The 17718-nt window shown below is 41.1% G+C and overlaps 1 protein-coding gene across 3 annotated transcripts in view; it reads right to left on the bottom strand.

Annotated features, from left to right (window-relative positions):
• Window positions 1-17474, bottom strand: part of GRAP2 (GRB2 related adaptor protein 2) — a 63495-nt gene extending 46021 nt beyond the window's left edge. For all 3 annotated transcript variants that reach the window (XM_028115301.2, XM_028115300.2, XM_028115298.2), the window contains exon 1: window positions 17150-17474. The gene's annotated coding sequence lies outside the window, so the exon portion shown is untranslated. The remainder of the gene's footprint in view (window positions 1-17149) is intronic.
• Window positions 17475-17718: the final 244 nt, after the last annotated feature.

Below are 17718 nucleotides of genomic sequence, written 5' to 3'. Positions count from 1 at the left end.
CTTTTGCCTCTCAGAATTTGTGCACAGTAGGTGCTAAACAAATGTTTTCTTAATCGAGTGCTGTTTTCTGTTACTTTCTTTCAAAAATTAGACCTACATTTCACTCAGCTACCTAATGCCGAGTCCGCCCTTAAAATATAATTAACAAAGTGTTAGCTTCATTTCGTGTTTCATGATTTAGATAAATCCTTTCTGTTCCTTGTTTGGGGAGTGCTGGGAAGCTAATTAATACATTGTTAATATATTGTAGAGGCAAACAAGACTCTGCTTGTGCACACAAGCCATGACAAGAATAAATTCAGGTCAGATATAGTTTTGCCTATTTAAGGAAAAATGTTGTGATAATAATGAGAAATTACTGTTTATATGACATATCTCTGCACATTAAAACACATTATAGACTTATAAAGGAGGCGAATGGCAGAATCAGGCAAGCTTTCTCCCAAAGGTTCCAAGCATTTAGGGCTCAACTGGGGCATCCAAAGTGCCCTGCAATGAACTAGAAATGATAACCTTTGGGACCCCCAGGAATGAAGAGCTTCATTATTATTCATAGAAGGTTTCATAATGGTTGGGATTGGTCCAAGAGTTAGGAACACACTAGAATAAACAAGCAGGCAGCCTGGAGTGGTTTTCAACTCAGAAAATAAAAGGCTTCTTCTACAGTGGAAGAGATGGGGCATGTTCAAGGAGGAGCACGAATAACCTATGAGTTATATTATACCTGTTTGGGCCTCAGTTTCCCCATCTTGGTTCACCACCTCCTGGAGAGTATTCATTCTCTACCTGGCTCCCAAGGTAAATGGCATCATGCCCTAAAATGAGATGCATTTCTGAGAGGGAAGAGCTAGAGCTCTAAAATGGATTATTTAGGTTTTGGTTGACCCGGAGCTGTGAGAACAGCCACATCGCAAAAGCAGAGTTCTGAGAAAAGAGTTGCTTTCATTTTTCAAACAGAAGAACCACAATCCTTGCTCTGTTTGGATCCTTAGACAAGTCAAATAAACGAGCAAAAGAGGGCTCACAAAATCACCAGTTTTAACTTTTCCCCAGTGCCACAGATTTTTCTTAGAGATTTTTTTTTCTCTGAGTGTGGAGCATGTACAATATTCTGTTCACTTTGTGCTGTCTAATGAGATCCCAGCCCAAGGGGATGTGCTCCTGCAATAATGTCTTAACGCTAATTATATTTTAGAATGGTTAGGGCAAGAATAGTCCCAAACATACTTGAGGTAATAACTAGTCCTATATCCAGAAGGTTAACAGTTCAATCAAAGAGAGAGAAAAAAAATGAGCATATCTTAAGAAAGAGTTCAAGTGGTTTTGTACAAGAGCTCTCATTAAGTCTACAAGAACACTTAAAATACTGGTAGAGCTAGGTAATTCTATATTTCCCTTTTTAACTCATCGAAAGCCCCCGGTTTCAGGGAGCAGTGCTTGAGAACAAGAAGCATCTGGCAGGTGAAGGGGAGAAAGGGTGTTGTTAAGGAATTGGCTGGAGTTTTAGGTTAGGGGTCTATGCCAAGGCTGCGGTGCAGAGTTTGAGAGGGGAGGGAATGTAGACTGCTGATGAAACAGTAGAGGTGATGCTAGAGAGTTTGGTATCAGATGAGGGCCCCGGGCCAATCTTCTGTTACGGCAACAACGTGGCTTTAAACGGTGATGACAATAAATCCCTCGAATAATTGTGCATCAAACCACTATACACAAAATTACAATCTGCTCTCATGAATGCAGTTTCCATAAGACTGTCGGAACTTTTCCCCATCTTCCCATTTTTCTATGATTTCTAATGAGCACAAGAGAGGAGCAATTGGAAACTATACCCGTTGCTTTCTGTTTTAAGTGACGGACGTTATCTTTCACTTAGGAGGGCATAGTATTTTAATCTATTTTTAAGATATTTATTGAGCACCTATTATGTACTTGGCAACAGTCATATGGCTAATCGTTTTTAGGGAGGATTCCTAAAAAAGACTTTCTGCTCTGCCAAAGATAAAGTATTAAAATAACAAAACAGCTCAAGGATTTTTTTTTTTTAATGTGCTAAAAAGTGGTGTTTTTCATCCTCCAAGAGCCCCCCACTCTGTACAAGGAGGTCCTTTCAATAAGGGTGCGATGCAATCTGGCGTTGTGTGAAGTGCAGTCTAAGAAGTAACCATTTCAGGGGGACCATGTTCGGGAGCTAAAATACAACTAAGCTGGGAAATTGAAGGATGATTTTTATAATTTAACTTACAGGGAAACTTCAGGGCTGAAAGTCAAGTGACAATAAAAGTGACTAAACTCAGTAACCTTTAAATAGGATTTTCAAACGTACAGAAAATCACAGAGAAGAAGAAGAAAAAGCCTGTATGTACCCACCACTCACAGAATTTTTATGAGTCTTTGTAACTGACCCTGTTCCATGTCAGAGGGGTTCAAAATTTGCTCAAATAAAAACCTTTCTGTGTCTGAGGCCAGCGTCTGGGGATAAAACCTTTTTGGAGGCCATTTTTGGTGCATGGAATTCTCTTCTATCTTCCGGGCCACTCCACCTTGAGCTGTTCCTGGTGGGAGAGGGGAGGGCCTGCCAGATGTTAGCAGGGCTCCTGCCCTTCAGCACCTCACAGTCCATTCGAGGGGATCGATGCCCACATAACTAATTCTAACATAAAGCTGACATGAGTGCGGGGGAGAAAGATTAATTCTGTCTGGGGAGGGGGTAAGTTTGGGGCTAGCCCTTCAAGGTTGGCTTGGATTTAGGAAGGTGGCTATGTGGGCGATGGGGTAGCTTGAGCAAGAGGGAAGGCCTTGTTCCAGAATGTCGAGCAGACATGGTTTTTGGAACCAAGTATATGTTGTCAATGAAATGGGTATGCTCTGGCTGTAAAAAAAAATGTTGAGGGCCTCTAGCTTATTGATGGAGGGGTCAATGCCCTAAATTCTCTCATTTCCTCTTCTAACTACCAGGTTGTTACTAAGTCTTACTGAATTTTTATATATCATCCAGCTGCTTTTTAAACCCTAAAATCATGTAATACAGTCATAATTTACCTTTGGAGAGTACGTTACAATTTATAAATGGCTTTTTTTATACACATTATTACATTTGATCCGTATAACAGCCCTGTGACACCACAGGCTCATCTCCACATGCTATTTCCTTTGAAAGTAACTACTACGTATAGAAACTACTAGCTATAGAAATCAGAAAAATCTCCACTAGCAGCCTTATTGTGTTAGAAGTGCACACCAGGATAAAGTCAGCAATTTGGGAGAAATGAAAGAAAGGGTCCTGAGACAGACGGTGACCGAGAGTCACAGGGGGATGACGGGATTGTGGTTGTGGAAATGGGAGTGATGCAGAAAGTAGAAGATGGAGTGAGTACCGCGTGGTGGTCCACTGCTTGGGGGAGGGGCGCGGATGGTGGTACTTAGCACAGTACTGAGGACTCAGCAAGCCCATGGTCAATACCTTTTCGGCTGTAAGTGGGGTTGGGTATATATCTTGAGCAGTGCCAGCAGCACAGTTCAAAAATATAAAATGGTGACTTTTAGAACATGGGTACAGAATAAAATGAATATTTTTTATGACACTGAGGAGTGAGAGAGTGGTTCAATCTGGAGGAAGGGAGGAACGCTCATCTCATTTGACACATCTACGTTCTCTCTCCTTCTGCAACATCTCCATCTATGGTAACTTTATAAACTGCTTTTCACATACCGAATCTCGGTGCACTTTTGTAACTACTTTACAGAAGCTAAAACAACCAGGACACCATGATTGTTGTAATCTAGTTGGAATAAGCCTTAACTGACTTTGGATACATCAACATATCCATTTCGCCTGATGCAAATCAGTTTACTTTTCTACTTAGAGACATGATGTGAAATGAAATTAATCCAGTTGCAGCAAAGTGAGTGAATTCAGTTGAATAAATCCCTTTCCGTGGAAAAGAATTTTGTTTTGCAGCTCATTTGAAACAAAATCCACATGGCAGTATCATTCCTTCTCTGGAACTGAGCAAATGTATTTATCCCACTTTTGTTTACAGCTAAATTCACATCAGAGCTGTCCTTAGTGAGGGTCACAGCGAAAGCATTTGCAGGACAACCGAAATGTGACAATGGCACTTAGCCTAAGGACTGTCTCTCCACCTGGACTATGAACTCAACAAAGATCAACAACCCCTTCGAGAGAAAAAAGAGAGACTAATAAAAACCAACAAAACCATGTGTATTCTTATAGATTCTCTTCGCTCTCCCCTCCGTTGTCAAAAGGGCAGTCAACATACAGTGTATGTTTAATAAATACATTTTGGTGGTGACTATCACAAGCAGGCAGGACCTGGAGAAGTTCCAGAGAATATCAAAGGGATGAAGAGGTTGGGGCCGCGCTAATGCAACTGAGATTCGCTACCCCAGAAAGGGAAAGGCTGAGTGTGGCCATTCTGGAGGTAGTTTGGGTTGTTCAACATCACCGAACGTTAGCAAGCACATAGCCTCCCTGGTGGGATGAAACAGAGCCGACTTACATCCCAGGAAGAGGATGTGGGGTTAGGAATGGGGAAGAAGGCTCGACTTAGATGGATTATAAGGCATCAACACAATCTTTTAAGAAATATTTCCTCGGAAATTTTAGAGTTGAAAAGTAGATAATCTTTCTGAAATGATTTAGGTTTGGTACAGCAGGGAAATGACCCAAGAACCTCATAAACTCTATTCCAGCTCTGACCCCATGATTTTTCACCAGGCAGGGTCAGGACCTGGTTTGATTCTTGCCTACTTTTCTTTCTTTATAGCTGGAAGCACTTGACCCCTTCCTGCAAGTCAACCATACTGTAGACTCAGCACTAAGCCTTTTCTCGGTTGGGAGGGATTTAAGACGTTCACTGTGGCTGAACGCTTGGCTAACTCTACATCAGGTCACCCCCTGCTACTGCCCTGGCTCAGAGGTGTCCCAGTTCCAGTGAACGGAATTTTGTCTTGCTCCTAAGTCCTTGTTCAACTGGATTTACCTGAAATCTGCCTCACACTCCCAGGCTAACACCTGAAAGCCTTTCTTGTTTTCCAGGCCTAACATGATTTTGGGATCATAATCTAGTATCCGCTCTATGACTGAAGCTTTGTGTGTCTCCAGCCCATCCCTCCCCATCCAGTTCATAACTAGGGTCTAGTCTTTGTCTGTCCTAGATGTCTCCTCTCCCCTGGGGCTGGATCCCCCCCCCCTTCCTCCCACGTCCCTACCGTCATCACCCAGGCCACTGCCTATCTGTTCTTTGGGCATATCATGACATGCCACGAGGCTCCACCTGCCTATGGCATTCTATAATGTATAGTTGCACATCTGAATCTTTCTCTACCAACTGTATACCTCGGTAACAAGGTTTCTCAACGTTATTACTATTGACATTTGGGGCTGGTTAAGTCTTTGCTGGGGGGGGGCCGTCCTGTGCATTGTAGGATCCTTAGCAGCATCGCTGGCCTCCACCCACGAGATGCTAGGAGCACCCCCCCACCCCAAACTGTGACAACTAAAAATGTCTCCAGGCATTGCCAAATGTCCCTGGCAGGGAGGGGATGTCCAATCTCTCCCCGTTGAGGGCCCCTGTTCTACAAGAACTCAGAAAGTCAAGGGTATTTTAAAGCTAGTTATATATACTTTGAGAAATAGCTGGGTGTATATGAAGTATTTAAATTTGGTACAATTTTGGGGCGCCTGGGTGGCTCAGTCGGTTAAGCATCTGTCTTCGGCTCAGGTCATGGTTTGGGGGTCCTGGGATCGAGCCCCGCGTCGGGCTCCCTGCTCAGCGGAGAGCCTGCTTTTCCCTCTCCCTCCGCCTGCCGCTCTGCCTACTTGTGTTCTCTCTCTCTCTCGGTCAAATAAATAAATAAAATCTTTAAAAAAAATTAAATCTGGTAAAATTTTAACAAACAACTCTAAACTCTTAACGTCAAGTGGAATTTTAGAATTGTATCATGACACAAGATGGATGCGAGTAACGTGGGATGAAAACCTTGCACCCTGGGTTCAGTTCTTCTCATATTTTAGTGTGCATAAGAATTAACCAGGGGAGTCTTTTAAAAGTTCAGATTCTAATTCAGTAGGTTTGAGGCAGGGTCTGAGATCCTCATTTGTAACAGGTTCCGGGGTGGTATCAGCTGGACTGGTAGTTGAATAGTTGAGTCACAATGCCCTAGATCAAAATCACTGGGGAGGGGGAGGGGTCTTTGAACCTTGAGGATTACAAGGTCATGAGAGCAACATTAAAATTTGCATATGAGGGGCGCCTGGGCGGCTCAGTCGTTAAGCAGCTGCCTTCAGCTCGGGTTATGATCCGGGGTCCTGGGATCAAGCCCCGCATCGGGCCCCCTGCTGGGCGGGAAGCCCGCCTCTCCCTCTCCCCCTCCCCCTGCTTGTGTTCCCTCTCTCTCTGTCAAATAAATAAATAAAATCTTTAAAAAAAAATTTTGCATCTGAATGACAGACTAGGAAAATGTGGATGCTCCCTGAACCTTTCTATAAGAACAAAACTGCTCACAAGAATGGGTTTTGAAATGTGACATTTCTATTAGCTTGAAGTTATAAAAGTTATACAAGTGAGCTGTGAGTTCTCTGCTTTGGCCGGGAAAAAAAAACCTATGAACCGCTAAGCTACTTTGGCAAGACTTTTAGGGGTTTCCAAAGATCTGACAGAAACCTAAACTTCAAGGTCTTTGTAGTCCTTATTTTACTAACGGAAGAGGCTAGGGCTGAGGATGCGGCTGGGGGCGGGGAAGGAGAGAGAAGAATCACTTCAAATGAGGCCTTGCAATGAAACAGATATATGTGATCGTGCTTACTCAAATTACAAATTGTGTACTGAAAGTGTACTGACATCACATGATGTTACTCTAACCCCAAATCAGATCACTCAGGTACAGGTTTAAAACAGTTGCAAAATGAATGTTATTTACTATAACATACAGTGGTGAGCATAATCAAGTCTTCCAAAAGCTGCTGAGAGCCTTAAATAAAATTTCTTCCTCTCACATAATAGTGCCTCTGAGTAACTTTTAGAGTTTGCAGACATCTGACTCATTGTTGCATATCCTTGGGAAGGAAATGGCCATTCACATTTGTTCCTATTTTATAGCCAGAAAGATCGAGGCTCACTTGTTTGTCTAAAGATGTAGATTTGTCCAGGGTTGCAGGAAATGTATTGATAGGAAGGAGATAATAAAGTCCTGGCCCTATGGAGACCTTCCGGAGGGATCCAGCGTGAGATTAGCTGTGCCCTCAGCAGCAAATAAATACTCACCTGCTAGGAGGGAGAACTAATTCACTAGCTTGGAAATTTTTTTTAAAGATTTTATTTATTTATTTGACAGAGAGAGAGAGAACAAGTTGGTAGAGCAGCAGGCAGAGGGAGAGGGAGAAGCAGGCTCCCCCTGAGCAGAGAGCCTGATGTGGGCCTCGATCCCAGGACCCTGGGATCATGACCTGAGCCGAAGGTAGATGCTTAATCAACTGAGCCACCCAGGTGCCCTGCTTGGAAATAGTTTGATAGGTTGTTATCAATATGACTTAGTATGATAGGGATAAATTTCTCTACATTTAAACCTCTGTGCCTAGGGTTTTTTGCTTATTTGTTTGTTTTTAAATCAATAGTGTAAGTACAGGATAAGGAAGATCTGGCTTAATGGTAATGCATGGGAACTCATGGGTTTTAGTTGGCCACAATTTCGGTATGAGTCAGCCTTGTGATATGAATGCCAAAAAGGCTAATGCAATCTTGGGCCATATTAATAGAAATATAAGGCGTAGAGGAAGGGAGGCAACGACTCCGTGGTATTCTGCATTTGTCAGATGGCTCCTGGAGACCTCTGTCCCATTCTGGGCACCACGGTCCAGGCAGGACCGTAAACTGGAGTCCGTCAGAAATGAGCACTTAAAATGACGACGGCATACAAAGCCCCATCTTAGGAGAGGAGCTAAAAGAACCAAGGATATTTAAGCTTGAAGAAGAGGAAAGGGACATAACTGGAAGTGAGAGAAGAGCAGGCAATCTGGGAAAAGAGCTTGAGGAACAGTTTCCAGTGGCAGAAGTTTAATTTCTGGCTCCTCAAGGAAAAAAAAAGTCATGGGAGTCTTCTCAACTCTTGTCATTTTCAAAATAAACGGATCATCAGTGAAGAAGACCCTATTCCTCCTATGATTTCTGTGACGGATGCAAATTTGTGGATGCAGTTATGTCTCTTTGTTAAGCCACCTCCCTCCCCTGCAGGGGCACCTCCTCCAGGAAGCCCTCCTTGCTCCACTTGCTCTGTTAATCTCCTTGGCACAAGCTGAGCACTACAGGTTTCACCTGTCCAGTTTCCCTAATAGCTTGTACATTCCTTAGGGGAAAGGATCTATTTTGGTTTTGTTTTTATTATCCTAAGTGTTCTCAGTACCTCTGGATACCGTGAATTAGGGATTGAGGGGATGTCTGCTGATGGTAGCCCAAAAATGAACTAAAGTAACCAAACGGGTAACTTTTTATGGCATCTATATGACAGAGCATTATAATGTGCTCTCTTGATGATAATAGCACCTAGTTGACCCTTCACTTCATGAAATAATTTGAACTGACAAAGTTGGCTGTGTAGTAAATCTTGCTTTTCCCTACATCTTGCATTTTAAAATAAAAACTCTGTATCCATGCTGGAAAAAAATAAAGTTTACTATCTAAGCGCTCCATCTGCCTTGTTCCAGGTCTTGGGAATCACTCTCCAGCCAGGGGATTTTTTTGACTTCACACTTGCTCCTTCTTTGTTTATTTGGATATTTACAGGGAACCAGTGTCAAGTCACAGCATCGTACAGTATCTAGTTGATAAAGTCAATCAGTCTACTTAATAATCTTGGTCTAAGAGACAGAAAAACCACAAAATGAGTTTGGCTAAATAAGAAAGCACTATGTTATGCATTTCATAAATGAGACATTGCATACTTCTATTATATCAAAGATATAAAAGTGCTTTTGGGGTAACAATGCATGTTTCTTCCCAAGGGTCCTGCGTAGCAGGTTAAAGAATAGTACTGTTTCGCTCATGGGCAGAGGAGGGAATGGAGCCCACTGAGTCATCCACAAGGCTGAGGAAAGAGCACAGAACATAGGAGTTAAGTGTATGCTCTGCATTTCTTATCAGTGGACAGTATTTCTTCCCACAGTCAATGACCTGACACAGGACTGAGCAAATTATATGCTTCTCTGTAAGAAGTTACTATAGCTCCATTGGCCAGCCTGAAGTTCATTTGGAAAATTCACAAAGCAAAAGGGCTGAGAAACCAGGGCCCCCAATTTCATATCTCTGGCTATTAATCACAAATGAAGATCTGTGGCAACCTTCCCGATTATGGAGGTAGCCAGCCTGTCCCTGCCAATTGTCTTTGGCTCAGACTAGTCCAAAGGCCAAGAACAGGGTGGCTCCTGCCATGCGGAGCAGACCTTTGGTTCTGGGGTTCTATCTGGCAACTGACACACAGAACAGGAGAATTTTTCTGTGTGTTTTAGCTTCCCGGAGAGACTCAGAATTAAGCTGGGACCACATCGTGGATTTTGTGTACTTGGCAGCATATGCTATGGACACTTTTTATAAATCTGAACCAAATGCTAACACAAATTCGTCCTAATTAGACTGACCCAAAGATTCTCCAGATAGCTCCCAAAGTGAAGGGCTCGGTCATGTCCTCTCTTCTTTTGGGATTTCTGTGCTCAGCGCTTGCAGGCCCTTTCACGCGTCTCCCAATTTCCAAGCACATTTCAGGGACATTAAAAGAAATAACTCTTAATAATGAAAAATCAGGTGGAAGGCTTAGGTCCTTCAAGAGGAATAATCTTTATAGAAGGATAAGGTTTATCAGCTCCAAATAAGTCCATCATCTTTATTTATTTCCACATTATACTCTGAACTACCCAAGAGGGATAATAAATAATCGTGGTCTGTCTGTCTGATGCAGAGCACAGAGAGCAAAATCACAGTGAGGCAGTCAGCCCTGCGGGAAAATGAAGCAAACAGCAGAACGACACACAAGCCGCCCACAAAAGCACTATTATGTTTATAGCTTCCAACAGGATTTGGACATTGCAAAGGCACCCATCACGAACTGGACACCAGTTTTTATGACCTTCAGGGAAGGGTGAAGGGTCTTGTCCTCTATCACAGAAAACGTCATTTCCTTCTGTTCTCAGACCCAGTGGGATTAAGTAATTTGCAACAGAACCGGCTTCAGAGCGCCTACGGTCTAACATCTCACTTGACAGAGAAGGAAACTGAGGCCCAGAGAGGTTACAATGTCTTGTTTAGAGTTATGCAGGGAGTTTCCAGGAGAGCCAAACTTCAGATTCCCAGGAGCTCATCAAGCGTTCCTGTGTCTTCAGAACACAGTGCCCAGACTAGTGTAGGAGAAGGAGCCCTGAGTATCAACTTCACAGCCTTGGTCTTAAGTCTTGGTGGACGTTAGTAAAATGACCTTGAGAAAGTCATGTACATTCTCGAGCTTTGCTTTTCCCACACTGCAACATGAGAGTAAAATATGTGGTGTGTCTACCTCAAAGATCAAATGAGATAATGTGTGAAAACTCTTTTGAGGGGCGCCTGGGTGGCTCAGATGGTTAAGCGTCTGCTTCAGCTCAGGTCATGATCCCAGGGTCCTGGAATCGAGCCCCACATCTGGCTCCTGGCTCCTGGCTCGGTGGGGAGCCTGCTTCTCCCTCGCCCTCTGCCTCTCCCCTGCTCATGCTCTCTCTCTCTGTATCTCTCTGTCTCAAATGAATAAATAAAATCTTAAAAAACAACAACAACAACAACAAAAAACCTCTTTTGAAAGACTTTATAAGACTCAGGGTGAAATAACTTCAGATAAGGGAAATTTTTCCTGTCGAGGATATCTGAATAGACTCCAGGGGATTCATGGACCACTGGAAATTTTGCATAAAGATGCGTGTGAATGAGCGCTAGCTAGGCACACTTTTGTTTTTTTATCTCTCCCCGGGGAATTTCTATAGCTTCTGTCAGCTTCCTAAATGGGTGGCTGACATTCTCCTCCAACCCCTACCTCACCACTGCCAGTAAGAATCTATGTGCTGTGGGTATCAACATATTTATGATCAACTTAAAAGGTTGGTGTGTTAAAATACAACGGTTTTTGTGTATTGAATGTACGGCTGAGATTTCCTGCTGGCTTTACTGATTCAATAATCTGTGTTTTTAGAACAAAAATCTATTTGGGAGAGGGAAGCTAATCTGACCTCCCATTTTGCTCCATAAAGGACTAAAAATCTATGGCCTATAAAATGACGAATAGAAACTTCAAATTACAAAGCAACCAGGGTTTTTGTTTTCCTACTTGTGTACTTCCCTCGTAATATTTCCTGGTTATCTGAAAGAGATTTTTTTTAAAGTCATATTTAACAAGAGAACTATCTCCTTATTATTTACCGAGTTCCTACAGAGTTCTCAGCACTTTGTTTCCAGGATTTTCCCATAAAGCACTAGACAAAAGACACAAATCATAAGCCATTTGTAGGCTGCCACATTATGCCTGTGGTTGTAGAAGGCTGAGCAGTGTAGAGAAAAACAAATGAAAAAGTATTATTCATGACCAATTGATCAATTAGGCTGCTTTTCATTAAAAAACATAAAAAAGCAGAACCAATTTAGCAATGACTGTGCTCGAAGTGCATAAAAACATTAATGTTGAATTTTTTTTCTCATTTATTTTTAGTTCTGGTTAGAAAATTCCACTTGAGAGCTTTCTGTAACAGCATTTGAGGGAGTGAATAAAGACAGCGCTGGAAAACTTTCATAATGCTAATGAAGGGGTAGGGATGGGTACTGGTTTGTAAGGCCTTTTGTATACAGTTATATGTTCCTGAAGCAGAGACTGACTTCTGGAATATCTAGGGTATGAGATAACCAACCAGGGAGGTTACCTACTTACGAGACTTATCCATCGTCCCATAAAGAAATCCAGTGGGGCCTTTTACAAATATGACAATGGCTACACTCCTGCGTTTTAGTGGTAAAACCTTAATACAGTACAGAAATGTGAAAAATGAGAGGGATTTTTTTTCCCTCTTGACTATATCAAAATACCATCTCCTGCCCCACGGCTCTGAGGACTCGTAATTCCCCTCTTGTATTACTCCTTTGTGTCTGCTTCCTTCCTAGTCTTTCAGTTCTTTATTTTTCAGTTCCTAGTGATCTCTTTTGTTTAAAGGTTCTCATACAGAGCCTTAAGCTACATAAATGCAGTATGTGTACTCATCTGTGCTTAATGTAGTGCTATCATTCCGATGAACAAAACCTAAAATCTATTTTGGGAGCACCGGTCCCAGATTTTCAATAACTCAGAGTAATTTAAAACCTGGCTGGTGGTGGCACAAGGGTCCTGCTTCCTATTCAGTTCCATTTGTGTCATTTCTCATTATAAGTTCCAGTCTTCGGAGAGAACGCTTGGGAGTCAGACTGCCTGGGTTCAAATCCGGACTCTACCACCTACAAGCTAAGTGACCTTGTGTAGGTTTCTTAACCTCCCTGTCGCCGTGCTTCCTCACTTGCAAAAGAAGGATAACAAAGCCCTTACTTCATTAGGCCCTCATGAAAAGCATATGAGTTCATGCCTATAAAGGAATAGACCAGTGCTGGGTAAATAATACTAACAGACCACCATTTTAGGGACTTTACATGTATAAATTACAGTTGCCCCTTGAATAAGGTGCGGGTCGGGGCACTGTCCTCCGTCCCTACCTTCCGTTCAGTCAAAAATCTGTGTATGACTTTTGACTCTCCCCAAACTTAACTACTAGTAGACAACTGTTGACCAGAAGCCTTACCAATAACATGAACACTCGACTAACACAAATTTTGCATGTTCTATGTATTATACAGTGTCTTCTTACAATGAAGTAAGCTAGAGAGAAGAAAATGTTACTAAGAAAATCATAAGGAAAGGGGCGCCTGGATGGCTCAGTTGGTTAAGTGTCTGCCTTCGGCTCAGGTCATGATCCCAGGGTCCTGGGATGGAGCCCCACATTGGGCTCCCTGCTCAGCGTGGAGCCTGCCTCTCCTCCTGCCCCTCCCCCACATTCTCTCTCTCTCTCTCAAATAAAACCTTTAAAAAAAAAGAAAATCATAAGGAAAATATATTTATAGTACTGCACTGTATTTATAGAAAAAAAATCCGAGTGTAAGTGGATTCGCACAAACAAACCCATGTTGTTCAAGGGTCAACTCTATTGAGCCTCTAAAACAATAGAGTAAGATAGGTACCATTATTACCCTCATATTGTAGCTTAAGAAACTAAGGCACAGAAAGACTAACTTGTCCCATCTGGCCCAGTAGTAGCTGGAGGATTGGCCTCAAACCCACAGCAAGCACTCAATAAATGTTACTTATTATTGTTGGAGTTATTGCCTGAATTTATCCACTCAATAATATTTGCTATTGCTGCTAAAAATGAGGAATTTGTATGTCTAATCCTCCTTCAAAGGGTATAAAAAATGTGTACGATCCCGAATGGAACAGTCGATTTTGGCAAGGATTATCACCTAAAGCCATCAGGTGACATTGGTTGGGAAGTAAGATACTACCACAGTGTCAAAGCGTCACCCACTCGGAGAACTTGTTAATTGCAAAAGCAGAAAAAGTACCTTTACAATGAGAGCTCCCTGGAGTGAGATCACTACCTCGAGCCATGATCAAACTGAGAGTCACAAATAGAGGGACAACCTGGCATTTTGTGCCTCCTGATGAGATGCAATGTGGAGCACCTTACAAAAAAACGTTCAGTCGAAATCTAATTAATGCTTAGGCCGAACTTGAGAGTTTACAGGAAATACAGGGGGTAAAGGAACAAATTAAATGACACCACGAGGCAACAGTAAATCTAGGACATGGGACATCCTACAAGTTAACTGACCTAACTCTTTAAAAAATCCAATGATCTAACATAAAGCCCAAATGTAAAAATGTGCTTTTCTTTATAAAAATTAGATCCTACTTAGGGAGGGGGGTGGGGGGATGGGTTAGCCTGGTGATGGGTATTAAAGAGGGCACATTCTGCGTGGAGCACTGGGTGTTATTGCACAAACAATGAATCATGCAACACTACATCAAAAACTAATGATGTAATGTATGGTGATTAACATAACGATAAAAAATTTAAAAAAAATTAGATCCTACTTTTTTTTGAGGTACAGACGACTTTGAGGGTCAGGTGGTGAAGTTTAGATATGGTCTAAATGTTAGATCATAGTAAGGAATTACTGTCTGTCTTCTTAGGTATAATGATGGTGTTGTGGTTCTACAGGAGAATGCCCCTATTCTTAGCTGTGTATCCAATTATTTAGGAGTGAAGTATCACTTTTTCTGTAACTTACAAATAGTTCACAAAGAAATACACAAAGATGGAACAAATATGGCAGAAAGATAGCGGTTGGTGAGCCTAGAAGGTGAGTATAGAGGTATTCATTGTACCAATATTTCAGCTTTTTTTCGTTCGGACATTTTCTTCACTTTCTTCATGAATGTCTTACATCTTCTTTGGAGAGCATACGAGATTTTTATTCATGTACTTAGTAATAGATAGATAGATTTTTATTCATATCATATTCATTCATAGTTTCTTTTAGTTCTCTATAATGTTTGTGAATGTGTATTTAAAAAGAAAATTTTAAAAATCACTTACTGGATTTTTACTGGCTCAAACTTATTGAAACCTAGTAGTAATGTTGAAGAGTGTTTGGTGCTTAATACAGGGCCCGATACATAACAAATGCCCAATAAATGTTTATAAATGCTTATTTGTTAAATTTATTTTGTTCCTGAGAATTTTAAGGTCTCAGCCAAGAAAGAAAGAAAGAAAGAGAGAGAGAGAAAGAAAGGAAAGACAAAGGAAGAAAGAAGAAAGAAAGAAAGAAAGAAAGAAAGAAAGAAAGAAAGAAAGAAAGAAAGAAAGGAAAGAGAGAAAGAAAGAAGAAAGAAAGAAAAAGAAAGAAAGAAAGAAAGAAAGAAAGAGAAAGAAAGAAAGAAAGAAAGAAAGAAAGAAAGAAAGAAAGAAAGAAAGAAAGAAAGAAAGAAAGAAAGAAAGAAGAAGAAAGAAAAGGGACACATGAGGCTGTGTTCTTCCTTTGTGGATCAAGATATGCTTTAGCAAGTATTTGAGATGGACAAAATGGGGCCAATCAACTGCATCTTTTGATTCAAATAACTTAGGTCACAAAGATTCTTGACCACATTTTGAATTTGTTTTAGGAGAGCATGAAAATAAAGAATCTGGCCCTAGGACTAATCCAGCAGCAACTGTTACTTATTTAAGAATTCTTGATGGAATCACACTTAATGATACATTTTTGAACAATTGTGGATTTTTCTTGGCCCAGGAAAAGAGGCAAGTCCCACTCAAGTTTAGGTGTGAGCGCTACAAGGCACCAACACCAGCAGGCATTATTCTCTGAGAATCAATAAACTTGTGGGAATTGGGGATCATTTTCCACTTTTCCAGAAGGCCATGGTTCTAAAAGAGATGGCTTCAGCCAGTAAGTGAGATATATTTTGTATAAAAGTGGGAAGAAAATGATCAATATTCAAAGAAATTATTAATAATGATACAATTTTGCATTTTCATAGTGCCTTTTTCCTAAGGCACATCCTATCTGTGTGAGATCATTTATTCTCATAATATCCCTGTGAAGTAGACAAAGAACAATTGAAATAAAAGAATAAGAGGGATTTTCATCAGGACAAAAGATGTGGAAGATATTCAAAGGATATTGTATTAGCAATAGCAATATTACTCAAATCGATATTGAGCAAATCGATAGCGTCCCTCCCCTCTGTTCAGTAAAGTCATTAAAAAAAAAATAAAACCTATTACAATTTAGGGAAAATAAGCTTACAGTTTACTCTACAGGAGACACTCCAAGTCCAATCCAAAAAGGTAGTTTTTTTCAATGACACAGGCCTTCTCTCTTTACAGAAAAACAAAGTTCTCAAAAAGAATACAAATCATAATTTCTAAAACTTGAAATTTAAATGCACTTAGGTGGTTCTGTATTTACATAGTGCTCTTTATTTAATAGTGGATCCTTTTATAAAGAGGTTTGCCTTAAAATTATATTATGAATATTAAGTTTTATAACCAATACTGGGTTGTTCAAGCAGAGTCTACTTATACTAAATGTTCTTTCTGAAACCAAAAATAATAAAGAAAAAAAGGGGACCCCACTAAGGAACTTATCAGTCTATGATAAATGCAGTTGTATAGAACAAAAGATGCTTCAGCCTGAGGTTTCCCACCCTCAGATGACATAACACGAGCACGTGCAATCTTTTCCATTGGAATTTTAGATCTAAACATTTCCCTCTTAATTTATCTGGGGATGAGTATTTTTGGTAAGGTGCAGATTAAGTTACATATACCTTATTAACAAGGCCTCATTCCAGGTGTATAAATTCAGAATTTTTAAGTTAGTGAAATCCTTGGTGGGTATACTCAACCCTCATATTCAGGAGTAGGTGGGGGAAAGAGCACAAAGGAGCTGTCTTCGGACTCAATGCCTGAACTGACACCATCTTAGGGACATGGCACTAATTATTAATAAAGAGACAAAGATAGACAATACTCTCTCAAAACCCATTTCAACAAAAAGTTCTCTTTTTGTAAAGAAATCCAAAGTGGTGTTCTTTGTAAAGGCACCATAAACACTAAGAGAAGTAGAAATGTAAGTAAGAGAACAATCCTGGCCCCACAGCGCCAATGTTCATTCATTGTTGCCTTAACCTTCATCCCCATCCTCAACTGGGTTTCAATGCTGACTATGGAGAGGTGGGATTTCACCTCTGTAATGGGTCTAATGTCTCTCCCTGGGATGGCTCAGAAGCCAATTAGTGGGGAATGTTGTATGCTGGGCTGGAGAAGGAACAAGTTCCTTTGCTGGAAGTCGAATCCCATCACCACAAGCATTGTTACAGCAAAAGATTTACAGATCTTCGCGGATGGACCGAAATATGAAAAGCAATATTTAGAAAACCCATGGGATTCATTTTCATTAGATTTGACTCATAGAGAACATTCTGCAAAGTATAAAACTGTTCAAGAGCTCTAGAGTGTATGGCCCGATGTTGTCCAATGACATACCTTTTTGAAGAGAAGAGGTTGAGTCTATGTCTTGGCTTTGACACCGAGTTAATAGTATCTTCTCTTCCAAGAAGGAAGATGAAGTCAAACACCAAAATTACTGCATTTCAGAGTGCAGATCCACCTTGTGCTGTCTTCCAAGGACCTCACCAGAACAGGGTACGAGTTCACAGATCCATTAATAGTGCCTCCACCTGCCTTACTTCTTACTCCCTCCTCCAAACTACCCCCAGTCAGCCCTGCAGTCTGTAGGCAAACCACACAGGAACTAGCAGACACAGGGCTTCAGAGAGTTGGGCGTGAGCCTTAGATTATGTGGTTTTGTTTTCTTGCTGCCAGAGTTGAACTAAAATGCAGGAGGTTCTCTGAAACACTTTTGCTTCTTTATGCTTGGTTTCAATTTTAACAATTTCCTCCCTGAACAATTTTGTTCACATAAGAAAACTTTGAATCCTGGAGATGATCCACCAACAGGCTGCCTCTCTGAAGGAAAACTCTCATTTTCTCTTATTACATCCAAGAATCTGGAGAAAAAAATTAGGACTTCTTCGGAGAACTTATTTAATACC

The sequence above is a fragment of the Eumetopias jubatus genome, unplaced genomic scaffold (assembly GCF_037043125.1).
Source record: "Eumetopias jubatus isolate StellerSeaLion01/CBP00866 unplaced genomic scaffold, mEumJub1_p1.0 scaffold_8, whole genome shotgun sequence".
NCBI lineage: Eukaryota > Metazoa > Chordata > Mammalia > Carnivora > Otariidae > Eumetopias > Eumetopias jubatus.
The sequence above is the reverse complement of the archived record's forward strand: the minus strand, read 5'-3'. Positions and strand labels throughout refer to the sequence as shown.